An 11,185-nucleotide genomic window follows, 5' to 3' on the forward strand; every position below is an offset into this window, starting at 1 on the left:
TCAGCATCACTCGTGCTGTCGTGGTTTCAAAGCTGTGCAGAAAGAATCTGAGGGATGATACAGAGGTGACCAAAGTTACAAACATCCAGCTGTGCTGCAAATGTTTGCAGAGCTCCAAACTCTTTGGCTTTCTGCAGAGCAAGTATGGAAGAAGCACCTGAGCTAACTTCAGTTTAGACGATATGAGGAAAAATGCTGCTTCCCAAAGTTTCCTACAAGTATCCAGTTTATATTTAGAGAAGCGAAGGCTCTTTATCCTGACAACTACTCCCTGGTGGATCCCTGTCCTGTGACAGCAGCAAAGACTGTGTATCAGTATCATCAAAGCCACTTCAATAACCAGTGTTTAAAGCTCTCTAGCAGATGGACTTCAGTGGCAGCAGCCTCTGTCTGCTGTGTACAGAAGGTTCTCTGATGAAGCACACAGCAGATGCTGCACTACAACAGCAGCAGCAGCTCAGCTTCAGTTTGCTTCGACGCCCTTTTTGACCTGTGAAACAGCAGAAAATGAAACATTTCAACACCCGTTTGTTAGCGTGAGCTATTCTGCTGTTTTTCATCATTTCACAGGTGAAATAAAATCACATTTACTTCCTGTAGGAGTGATCGTGTCCAGCCTGACTGAGACCATGTGCTCCATCCTGCACAGGTAATAAACCTCTGACATGAAGGGCTGTCAAGTAGTTTTAGACAAATGGGGGTAAAAGAGACGTTAAAAGCTTAAAGAGAAACTACATTTTCTAAGAACTGTCTGACGTTCACCTCTCACACAGTGGATACGATTCTGCCGCTGCAGGAATAATCTTTGTGGTTATGAAACTGTCCATGTGTTTGCAGAAAATGTCACATGTTCAAAGCCATCCCAGCACCTGGGGTTTGTATAAGTGCAGCTGCTGGTGGGGAGATAGTCTCACTCTTCTATATAAAGAGTCAGCAGGCAGCAGATCTTCATCTGTGATCTCCTCCATCATCACGTCTTCACTCTTCAGCAGCTATGGCTTCACTTCGTGCCCTTCTGGGAGTGGTGCTGTGCTCCTCATGGTTTCTGCTTCTGCCTCAGGCGGACTTTGATTTACAGAGTCATCCATAATATTTTTTATTTTACTGCCCATCTATTTTCATACAAATGTCTCCGTCTTATGGAAAAGGGGTGGAGCTTATCCAACGAGGACAGGCAGGGCCCCCCCAGACAGTTTAGCAGTCTATACAGGAGGCTGACCTTTGCAACATGTACTTCTATAATGACTTCACCATTTAGGTTATTTGGTTATGTTTCACCCTGGATTTTGTGTGATAATATTTATTTTGTCCACTGATTTAAAAACAACAAACTATATGAATATAAAACAGAGTGAACAACAAAACATCAGCTTTGGAAACTTTGATGTAAAATTCTGCAGTTGTTTTCTCAGATATAGCATAAATCAAACTAACATACATCAGTGTATTATTAATGTGCACACACACACACACACACACACACACACGTGTTACAATAAACAGCTCTTATGCTTCTGTATGATTCTCAGTGCTTTCCATTTGCGTGTCCACAGGTTGCTGTAAGTGGTGCTTGACTGCAGTTTGCTCTCATTTCAAGTGGTTTGCTGTCACAAAGCCAACAGGAAGTCCGGCCATGGTTGAGCCAACTGAAGATGGGTTGAAGGTGGCGTCCTCGTTTCCTCTGTGAGCGCGAGAGGACAGACAAAGCAAACACAGTTTGGACAGCATTAAAATATTTACACTGATGATTAATGTTGTGTCTTTGCACCTGTAGCGATACATGTTGGAAAATGGAGACTTTAGCCACCAAGACTGACGTGCCTGGAAACTTCCCTGTGAGTACGCCCACAAAGACAGGAAACAGTTTAACCACCGCGGTTAATCCTCCATCATCATCATCCAGTATTTTTCACATCTTTTCTTCTGCTGTTTCCCTTGTTGTCAGTCACGGGGTTTGTGACTGAAATGCGTGTGGTCGACGGGAAGCCTGACGAGTACGGCCTGAATCATTCCATCAACACCGGACGGAGTGAAACCTTTGTTGAAAACAGATTATATGGTAACGTTGCATTTAGCTTCAGTAAACTGTGAAGTTACAGCAGCAGATTTACATCACGTGGCTTCACAGGAAGTAGTCTGGACCTCAGCGCTGAGGTTCAAGCAGCTCTGCTTGCAGACGGCATCCTTCCTGAAAATGTTCTTCATCTTCCTCAAACCAGAACTTTTACATTGGTGCTGAAGTTCTATATAAAAACAGCCTGAAATACAAAGTGATGTTGTGCACTGATTACCTCACACTTTCCATGTTTCCTTCTACAGAGGAGTGTCCGCCTGAGTGTTTTGTCTGATCTGTTGTTGATCGTCTCATTGACACTGCATGCAGATCTGACACCAGGGCTGGACTGGGACAAAAAATGGTCCCGGGCATTTTGACTGGAGACCGGCCCCCCAGGTATTAAAGGAAAAACCATGAAGCCTTTGAATGAAAACAAACGCTGTTGTCACAGTGATGGACGCTGTCTTGTTGGTATACATGCATCAGTCTAATAAACTTAAACCTGCACCATCCTCCCTGTCCTGGTATTCTAAACAGGAAGTAGACTGTTGGTCGAGTTAACCTCCTGAACATCTACAACACACGGTGGAAACCTGACATTAAGACAGAGACTAGAGGTGAGACATGATCATTGCTGATTACTGATGACAGATTTAGATATATTTTCATAAACCTTTCATTTGCCACATCAATAAACAGCACGGCAGGGCAAAATATGTTTTCTAACATGGCAACCTTTAAAAAGTGAAAGGAGACAGAAAGACAGCTGAGAAAGAATCAAACTGACTTTTTGATGCATTTTACACACAGCACTGGTGCAGAATCTAGAAAATGTGGGAAACACTGGCATCATATGCAGTACTTACTTCTGAAGAAATTATGATGGGACCCTAAAAAAATGACTATGTACAATAATGGATTTCTATACATTTTACATCAGATGAAAACGTTTGTTGTAAGATTCAGATAATTATTTATTAAAAGTGAGACATTTTAAATGAGAACAAGAAAGAAAAGTATGTCTTTGTGCCCCCCTCTCCCTGTTAATGCCCTACCTGCCCCCCCTGGCAACACTTTGCTAGACCCGCCCCTGCACAGTTACCAGCTGTCAGCTACACAAAAAGGATCCTGGTGTTATTTGTCTCTCAGAAACAGTTCATAACTTCAACTCATTTTTGTTTTGTCATGTTTTGTTCTTTACATTGTCTTTCTTCTATATAATTGTTAAACATTTAATAAATATGTCTACAAAAAGATTTTAAAAATCAGACATTTCACACAGACACCCAAATGATTTCTGACTGATGAAGGGGGCTGAAGGTGCCCTGCTCTTGCCCAGCTTCTGCTGCTCTCTCCCTGCTCACTGTCAGCAGCTGGCAGCCTCGGTCCTGCCTGAGACTCTTCATCTATCAGTGCCAAAGAATATGGGAAATAGCAACGCACAACATGCACATTACAAAACAAGCACATGAATCAGCATTACATTCATTAGTGAAGTGCTGACGTTCGTTCCTAAACTTTGGGCCTTAATTAACATCACTGTGAACTAATGATTGCTTTGCTTCTTAACCAGTGAAGCAGCGAGGGGCTTTCTGAGGTTCCTGCTCGTAAATGCCCAAAATGAGTCGAGTATTTCTCTGCAACTACAAACTCTGCTTTCATCAGAGGTGTAAATATTACAGCACTGTGTCAGAGTCACTGAGGCTGGAACACAGAAAAAGGAAGTAGATGTATTTATTTTTAGACTTTATTGCCTGGAACCACTTTAAAAATACGCTTTGGGTCACAATTAACTGCAGAAACCAGGAATCCACATATGAACATTATCTGTGCAGATTTATGCTTCTGAAGGTAAACAGTGAAAACTTGCAGCACTAAATGCACAGATAGCCAGGCGTTTCACATTTTGGGACCATCTGCCAGTTTTCATTTCTTAGGTATTGAAGAGCAGAAATGATTGAATTTTATTTACATGCTTAAAAATGTTTGCTTTTGAATATTATTTGAAGAATTACCCACACACTCAGGCACTGTGGGCCTGTTTCCCTTTGCACAACCGAGTGTTGGAAACGGGCCTTTTCTCTTTAAACTCTGAGGGGCTGTAACTTTGGCTTCTATTGGCAGATTTGCATGATTGAGCCTCTTTTTAAAATAGTTTTAGCCAAGAGAATCAAGCTAACATCACTGTTTTTACGTCAGCTCACGTCACACGAGCTGTTTCAAGAAAAGTCCTCCTGTCACACAGCAATGCCTACATGAATCACACCACTCTGCTTAAATAATAATAATAATGTTTAGTGAAGCAGGTGAAGCAAAGGGCTGCTTTTAATAGGCTGGGAGACCCAGGTGTGCTGCTTTAGCTGCTGAGCCTCTCATGCTAGCCTCCATCTATAAGCTGGGATCACAGGAGCACTGCAGTCCTGACTAGATCAAGGATTGTTATTCATGCAGGTGACAAAAGTTTACATTCACAGAGTCATAGGATTGAGCCTGGTTTGAAAAGCAGCTGTTTAATGCAGCTGCTTAGAGTTCACACACAGTAGAAGAATCAGACTTGAGTCACATTTCAAACACTGGAAAAATACTCAGCAAGTAACAATGAAAACAGCACAGACTCAGTATATCCTGTTCAGTCCTGTGTTTGATATGAATGTGCTGTTCAGAGAGGATCTCATGTCCTCTTTTACAAAGCCTTTGTTTCATGATGTTTGTGTATAAATGAATGTAGGTGTGTTTCTAAGTGTGAAGGAGCCCTGGGAGAAAAGACTGAAGCTTGTGCCAAAGAACAAACAGGAAAGAAAGATCAGCATTAATGAAGACGAGCACAGAAGGAGCCCAAGCACGTGTTGCTTTTTCAGATTTCTCTAAAAGTGTGTGTTCATTTGTTCCATCCTTCACAACAAACAACAGCTGACAGACACACATGCACTCTGTGTCACTTCACAGGGGCTGATGAAAGTGGACACAGTAAAGGGAGAGCTGGACCTGCTCTACACATCCTGCACTCTGTTAACAGACTTTATTCTGCAGCATCAACAGATAAAAATATATGAAGATATAGAAACGTTTAACATTGTGACTGTTCACATTAGTGAAGCTGTTACTTTGCTGCCAGGTGGGAAAAGAAGCCTAAAGCTGAGTCTGATTAAACATCTGCTGCACCAGAGAGTTTCATGGCCCTGCTTTATCCTGTGCTTGCTGACCACCTCGTCCTGAAACCTCTTCATCATCCTCACAGTTGTGTGAAGAAAGAGGGAAGCAGGTGGAAACCATCTGTGCTGCTGTGTTCACTTGTGTGTGTGCGACTATGGTCATATCTAATGTGTACCTACAGACAAACACAAACACCTGGCATTGCACAAGAGTCTCTATGGAGCAACCTGCAGATGTCAGCGATGTGATTAGAGGGTAAAGTGGACTAGTGAGAGCATCTATGTTGTTGTTGTCTGCTGGGGGACAGCATCAGCTCCAGAGATGCATCAGGATCAGCAAACTAATCTGCAAGGCTGCAAGTGTCACTGAAGGAGTTTGAGTCAGTGAGGGACTCAAACTCACACAGCTGGTCAAGAAGGCTCAGCAGCTGCTGTATTTCCTGAGGAGGCTGAGGAAATTTGGTATGTTGGCCAAGATCCTCAGCAGGTTCTACAGCTGCACTGTGGAGAGCAGCCTGACCAGCTGCATCACTGCATGGTACGGCAGCACTACTGCAAACCGCAAACGCCTGCAGAGAGTGATAACAACTGTGGAGAAGATCATCAGGACCCCGCTGCCCTCTCTGCAGAGCAGCTACCATCACAGAGTCCAGAGGAGAGACACACCTCTGCCCTCGAGACGAAGGTTCAGAAGTGTGAAATGTAGAACATCCAGACTCAACAACTCCATCTTCCCCACTGCTATCAGACTCCTGAACAGCTGACCGACCTCAAACTGCAGTTTGCACATCAGGTCACTTTGCACACTAAGTTCATTTTGCACATTAAACTCCATGTACATCCATGTACATCGACATCTGCAGACCACACGTGTCTTCAGTTACTTATTTGTACTTATTTGCAGTTATTTATCTTTTTATTTTATTTTTTTAAGTTATTTCTTATCCTTATTTTATCTTTTGATTTATTCTTATCTTGTTCTTTTAACCATTATCTAACTTGGCATTGTGCACGGTGTGTTTAGATTCAGTTTAAATTCAGGGACACGGAGCCCCTGTTGATCCTCTACCTAATCACACGAGCCACGGTGTGAGAACGGGTGTGGGTCTCAATCAGCCAAGGTTTTGGGTGAACCCATTGTGAGATCTAGCCCCACCCCATCATGTGATTTCCTGTGATCAAATGTCCCAGGATGTGAGTGGGCGTTAAGACGTCCATGTCCCTCTTCAAGCAACTTAAAGAAGTCCAGACGCTTTTCTTTCCAAGCTCCTTCAACAACATCATTCATAGAACAACTTCCAGCTTCTTTTGCTCGGCTACAGTTTGGATGGATTTGCAGATGCAACAAGACTAAAATGGTTAGGGTCAGGAGGTCAAAGGTCAGAGCTCCTGTGGGTCTGAGGGCGGCCTCACGCTGGAGAAGGATGAAGGAGTCTGACCTGAGCCAGTGTTTGACATGAACACATCAGCACTGCTGTCAGTGAGCCTAACGACAGCCGTTAGCATCATTTCAGTGTTTCAGTCATAAAAACACTTCCTGTCACTGTGGTGGTTACAGTGACATCATGCAGTTTGTGCTTTGACCTCCAGAGGGCGACAAATCAGCACAGACAGAGAGCTCCATTCAAACTTTGCTGCCATCAGGAATAATTCTTCAAATATAATCATCAGTGTTTGAGCAGTTATGATATCAGGGACAATCTAGACATGTGTGACAATACTGAACATGTCACATGACACACCTCAAACATCATGTGATCCACTCTCAGTCTGCACTTTCATTCATGACTTCAACAGGTTGAAATGAGCTTTGAAGAAACATTCAGTGAAATAAATCTTTCATGGATTCATGTGAGCAGCAGATGAACTTTGTACCAACAACATCTTCAATAACAGAGTCTGAATGAAGCTCAGGTGTTGATGCTGCTCACTGATTGGACGCTTGGTTTCAGCTCTGCTCTCAGTCTTTACTGCACAGGTGAAGGTAGAAAGTGTGACTGGATCTATAGACTGGAAACAGAGAAACATGCTGAACATTTGAAGCTTTGCAGCAGAAATGTTCATGTTACAAATACAGCAGAGCTGATCTGGGATCAGTGTGTTCACACCTGCAGCTACAACAAGGTTTCATGTCTCCACACGTCAGCATGTGAACTTTACTCTGACTCAGTCTGAGCAGTCAGACGGCATATTTTTAAAGTTAACACATCAGCACACACAGAGCTGAGCCCCTCCCACCTGTGCTGAGCTTCAGGTGGAGCCCCGCCTCCTTCCAGGAAGCAGCTCACCTGTGTGTCCGTGTTTAGTGTCCAGGTGTGGAGTGGAGCTTGTTGTTGGTGTGTGAAGAAACTGTAAGTTTGCTTTGTTTCCTCCTTTAACAGTTTGTCTTTAGGAACTTTACTGTTTGTTCAGCTCGTGTTTGATTTCTTCACACAACAAACTGTGTGTGTTTGTATTTCCGGTCTCTCCATTAAAGTCAGTGTGTAATGTTTCCTGGCTAACATCAGCTGTGTGCAGCTTAGTTCAGCACAAATCTGCCGCTCCATAGTTCACGGTAACGGACTCACAGCTGGACCAACGAGGCCGAGTGTGTCCGCCACTCTGAGCTACGTTCGTGTTTGTGTACTTGTAGTTTGTACTTTGAGTTCACTCAGAGCCCACAGAGGACGCAGCGTACGTGATGACGTCACAGCCCTTTACCTCCTTTACTGTCACTGTGATTAATATTTACACACGAGACACCTGCAGAGCTCTGACGCTAAGCTAGCACACAGCATGCTAACGCTAAGCTAACACTAAGCTAGCACACAGCATGCTAACACTAAGCTAATGCTAAGCTAGCCAAGAACCCAGAGTGAGGTTAAAGCTGAGTAAACACTGACCCCAGACCAGCACCGTGATAAAGTGAGCTGCTGCTGCTGAACTTGAACAGGTAACAAAGTGATGAGCAGTCAGGCTGCAGGTTTCTACCTGTTCATGTTTCTACAGTAGAATCACTTTGAAGTGTCTTTGTGCTGTTTCATCTTTGATTTGTGTTCATAAACACTCAGAGAAACATCACGTGACCTCATCAGGATCTGTGTTGGTGTGTGGGGCTGTACCTCAGCTTTATGTTGTTACATGCTCATTTGTTCATTTTACACAGTAACATCAAAGTAATGTTATGAGGAGTAATGAAGTAACGTACTCCATTACTTTTAATCAAAGTGTTCTGTGTAATATGTGTAATAATGACTGTTTTGAGTAATGACCAACACTGATCACAACAAAGAGGAAATGCCTCCAACATGCACAAACATTTGAGCCACAACATGCAGTTAATGTGCACAAATGTCTTTGATATGCTGCTCAGTGATGGTGGTGACTGTCAGAGCAGAGCTACTGAGAATCAATAAGTAATATCAATGATGGGATCAGAATCACTAAATTCTTCTCATCCCTGTCAGTATCATACATGTGCTGTATAATGTGATAAATGTAGAGGTGCTGGCTGTTCTCTCACTCTGCTGTTTAGCTGTAAAGGACGCCTCCCTGCCTTTGTCTCATTCATGACCTTTAATAGTCTCTTCTAACATGCAGAGATCTGTATGATCTGTTTCATAGAGTCTAACCAGCCTGTACAGGTAACAACAACAGTCACTGCATCACTGACACACAAACGTCATCTCTGTCAATAACAACATTCATACATGGAATAAAAACACATCAGTGGATCATTGCTGGAGCTGATGTTTGTGCTCCTGGTGCAAAGGCTCTCAGTTTCCTCCTTGAAATAACATCAGTGGTGGGTCAGCGACATGCTTTCTTTCCCTCTCAGGTTTAAATATCTGGGACTCTCCACCGTTTGGTTTTAGAGCTGAAGAAGCTTCTCAGATGAAACGTCTTCCAGAAACTTAAAGACGTCTCTTTTCTCTCCAAGCTCCTTAGATCACATGACCTGGATGACTGAACCTACAGACATATTGACCTGGTTTCATGGTCACATGACGGGTCAGAGGTCAGCGACTGTAACTCAGTTCCTCCTGTTAATGTGAACTCACTGAGTGTTTGTGGTTTACCTCTCAGACTGACTGAAGATGATGATGGAGGAAGAGGAGGACAGAGCAGAGTCTGCAGGGTCCAGCTGTCCGTCTGTGAGGAGTGACCGGTCCAAACCTCTAAATCCTCCAGCCTTCAGTGGTGAACCTGGAGCAACGAGGTCAGAGAGCTGAACTCACTGAGTAACAGAAATAATTCTGCACTGACATTATAATCAGTGTTGACTCTGGTTGATTGTCTGACTGTGTTTGTGAGCTGAGAGGAAATGAAAATGAGTTTGTAACAAAAATCAGTTTTGTCCAGTTTTCCTGTAAAAAGCTGAACTCTAATCTAAGAGGATGTTACTGACAGGAAACAGCTGCATTATCTGCAGTCTGTGTGATCACAGCTGCTTCAATCATGTTTGTGTCTGCAGAGGTCAGAGGTCACAGTCTGCAGGGTCCAGCTGTCCGTCTGTGAGGAGTGACCGGTCCAAAGGCAACGTTCCACACTTCAGTGGTGAACCTGGAGCAACGAGGTCAGAGAGCTGTGATGACTCCTTTACATGTTTGTGTTTCCTGGATAAATATGACCTGAAACATCCTCAGATTGTTACAAAGATTCATTGAAAAGAAAACAATGAAAGAGAAAAGATCCAAATGTTCGACTTGGTCATTTGCTGTTTGAGGACAGTGATGCTCATATCTGTGGGGAAAGTGTGACCTGAGTGGGTTCATGTTTGTCTTTAAAGAACAGAGCTGCTCTGATTCTCTTTGTGTCTGATCTGTTAAACAGTCTGAGAGGTCACACAGAGACCCAGCAGCTAAAGCCTGGATCATACTGGCTGCTGTTACTCCATCAGGACAACACTGAACCACAGTGGTGTGGATGTAGTGGATAAATCCCACCATACTGATGCTCAGAGTTAACCACAGGGAACAAAACCAGATGTTACCTTCAGATTGTGACCTTTGGAGTGGACGATGCAGATTTCAATAGAGAATAAATGTTGTTGTTTTTCAGCTGTGAAGAAAGAATCTAATTTTCTGAACTTAAGAATTTATGATGCTGGAAACAACATGGAGACTATAACACAACATTTCCACTGTGTTCATAGAATGAATGTAAAACTGTCAGACATTCATTAAATATGCAAAATGTCTACAGAAGCATCAGAGGGTCAGACGTGAAGCACTCAGTGATTTTGATCAAATGACTCATCAGTTATTGATCTGTACTACACTGATCTACCACGTTAGTAAAGCTGGTGTTCTGGTGGTGGAGGGAGACTCGGATCATGTTCTGGTTTTGGAGCAGTGATCTGCTGATGGTTCAGTTTGATGAGCTTCTTCAAAATCATCCCTGACATCACCACTGAAAGGACGTCCATGAAAACAGACTGAAAATTACTGATATGTTCACAATCTGAGAGTCTAAAACTTGACAGACTTGATTCAGATGAAGTTATTTGAGCAGAAACTCCTGGATCTTTATCCTGTGTTGATCTAATCCTTCATGGTTCCTCCACAGAGTGGACCAGCAGAGCTCAGAGGTTCCCAGTGGTCAGTCTGCCCAGCAGCATCAAACACAGCTGGACTCCATATTTATGGTCTGTACATGTACAACAACTACTGTTACATCTGTTCTGTTCACAGTCGTCTCCATGCTGCTCTTTGTAGACCAGTGGATCGTCAGTGTGTCCAACATGGATCTGATGTTTGGCTCCATGATTTCAGTCTGATTGGCTCATTCATAAATATTCTGTTCCAGCTGCTGGAGGACAACATCATCACTTTTGTGAAGAACGAGCTGAAGAAGATCCAGAAGGTTCTGAGTCCAGGTTACCCAGAATGCTTAGAGAGTCAGAGGAGCAGCAGCAGAGAGGCATTTGTGAAGATCACAGTGGACTTCCTGAGGAGAATGAAGCAGGAGGAGCTGGCTGACCGTCTGCAGAGACGTA

At 43.3% G+C, this 11,185-nt stretch overlaps 1 long non-coding RNA gene across 1 annotated transcript; it reads left to right on the top strand.

Annotated features, from left to right (window-relative positions):
* The first annotated feature begins 9,659 nt into the window (after window positions 1-9,659).
* Window positions 9,660-11,176, top strand: LOC143420769 (uncharacterized). Its single transcript, XR_013100501.1, has 3 exons — window positions 9,660-9,763; window positions 10,756-10,834; window positions 10,996-11,176. It is a non-coding gene; the product is annotated as an uncharacterized LOC143420769 (long non-coding RNA).
* The last annotated feature ends 9 nt before the right edge of the window (window positions 11,177-11,185 follow it).

Source organism: Maylandia zebra, linkage group LG2, assembly GCF_041146795.1.
Source record: "Maylandia zebra isolate NMK-2024a linkage group LG2, Mzebra_GT3a, whole genome shotgun sequence".
NCBI lineage: Eukaryota > Metazoa > Chordata > Actinopteri > Cichliformes > Cichlidae > Maylandia > Maylandia zebra.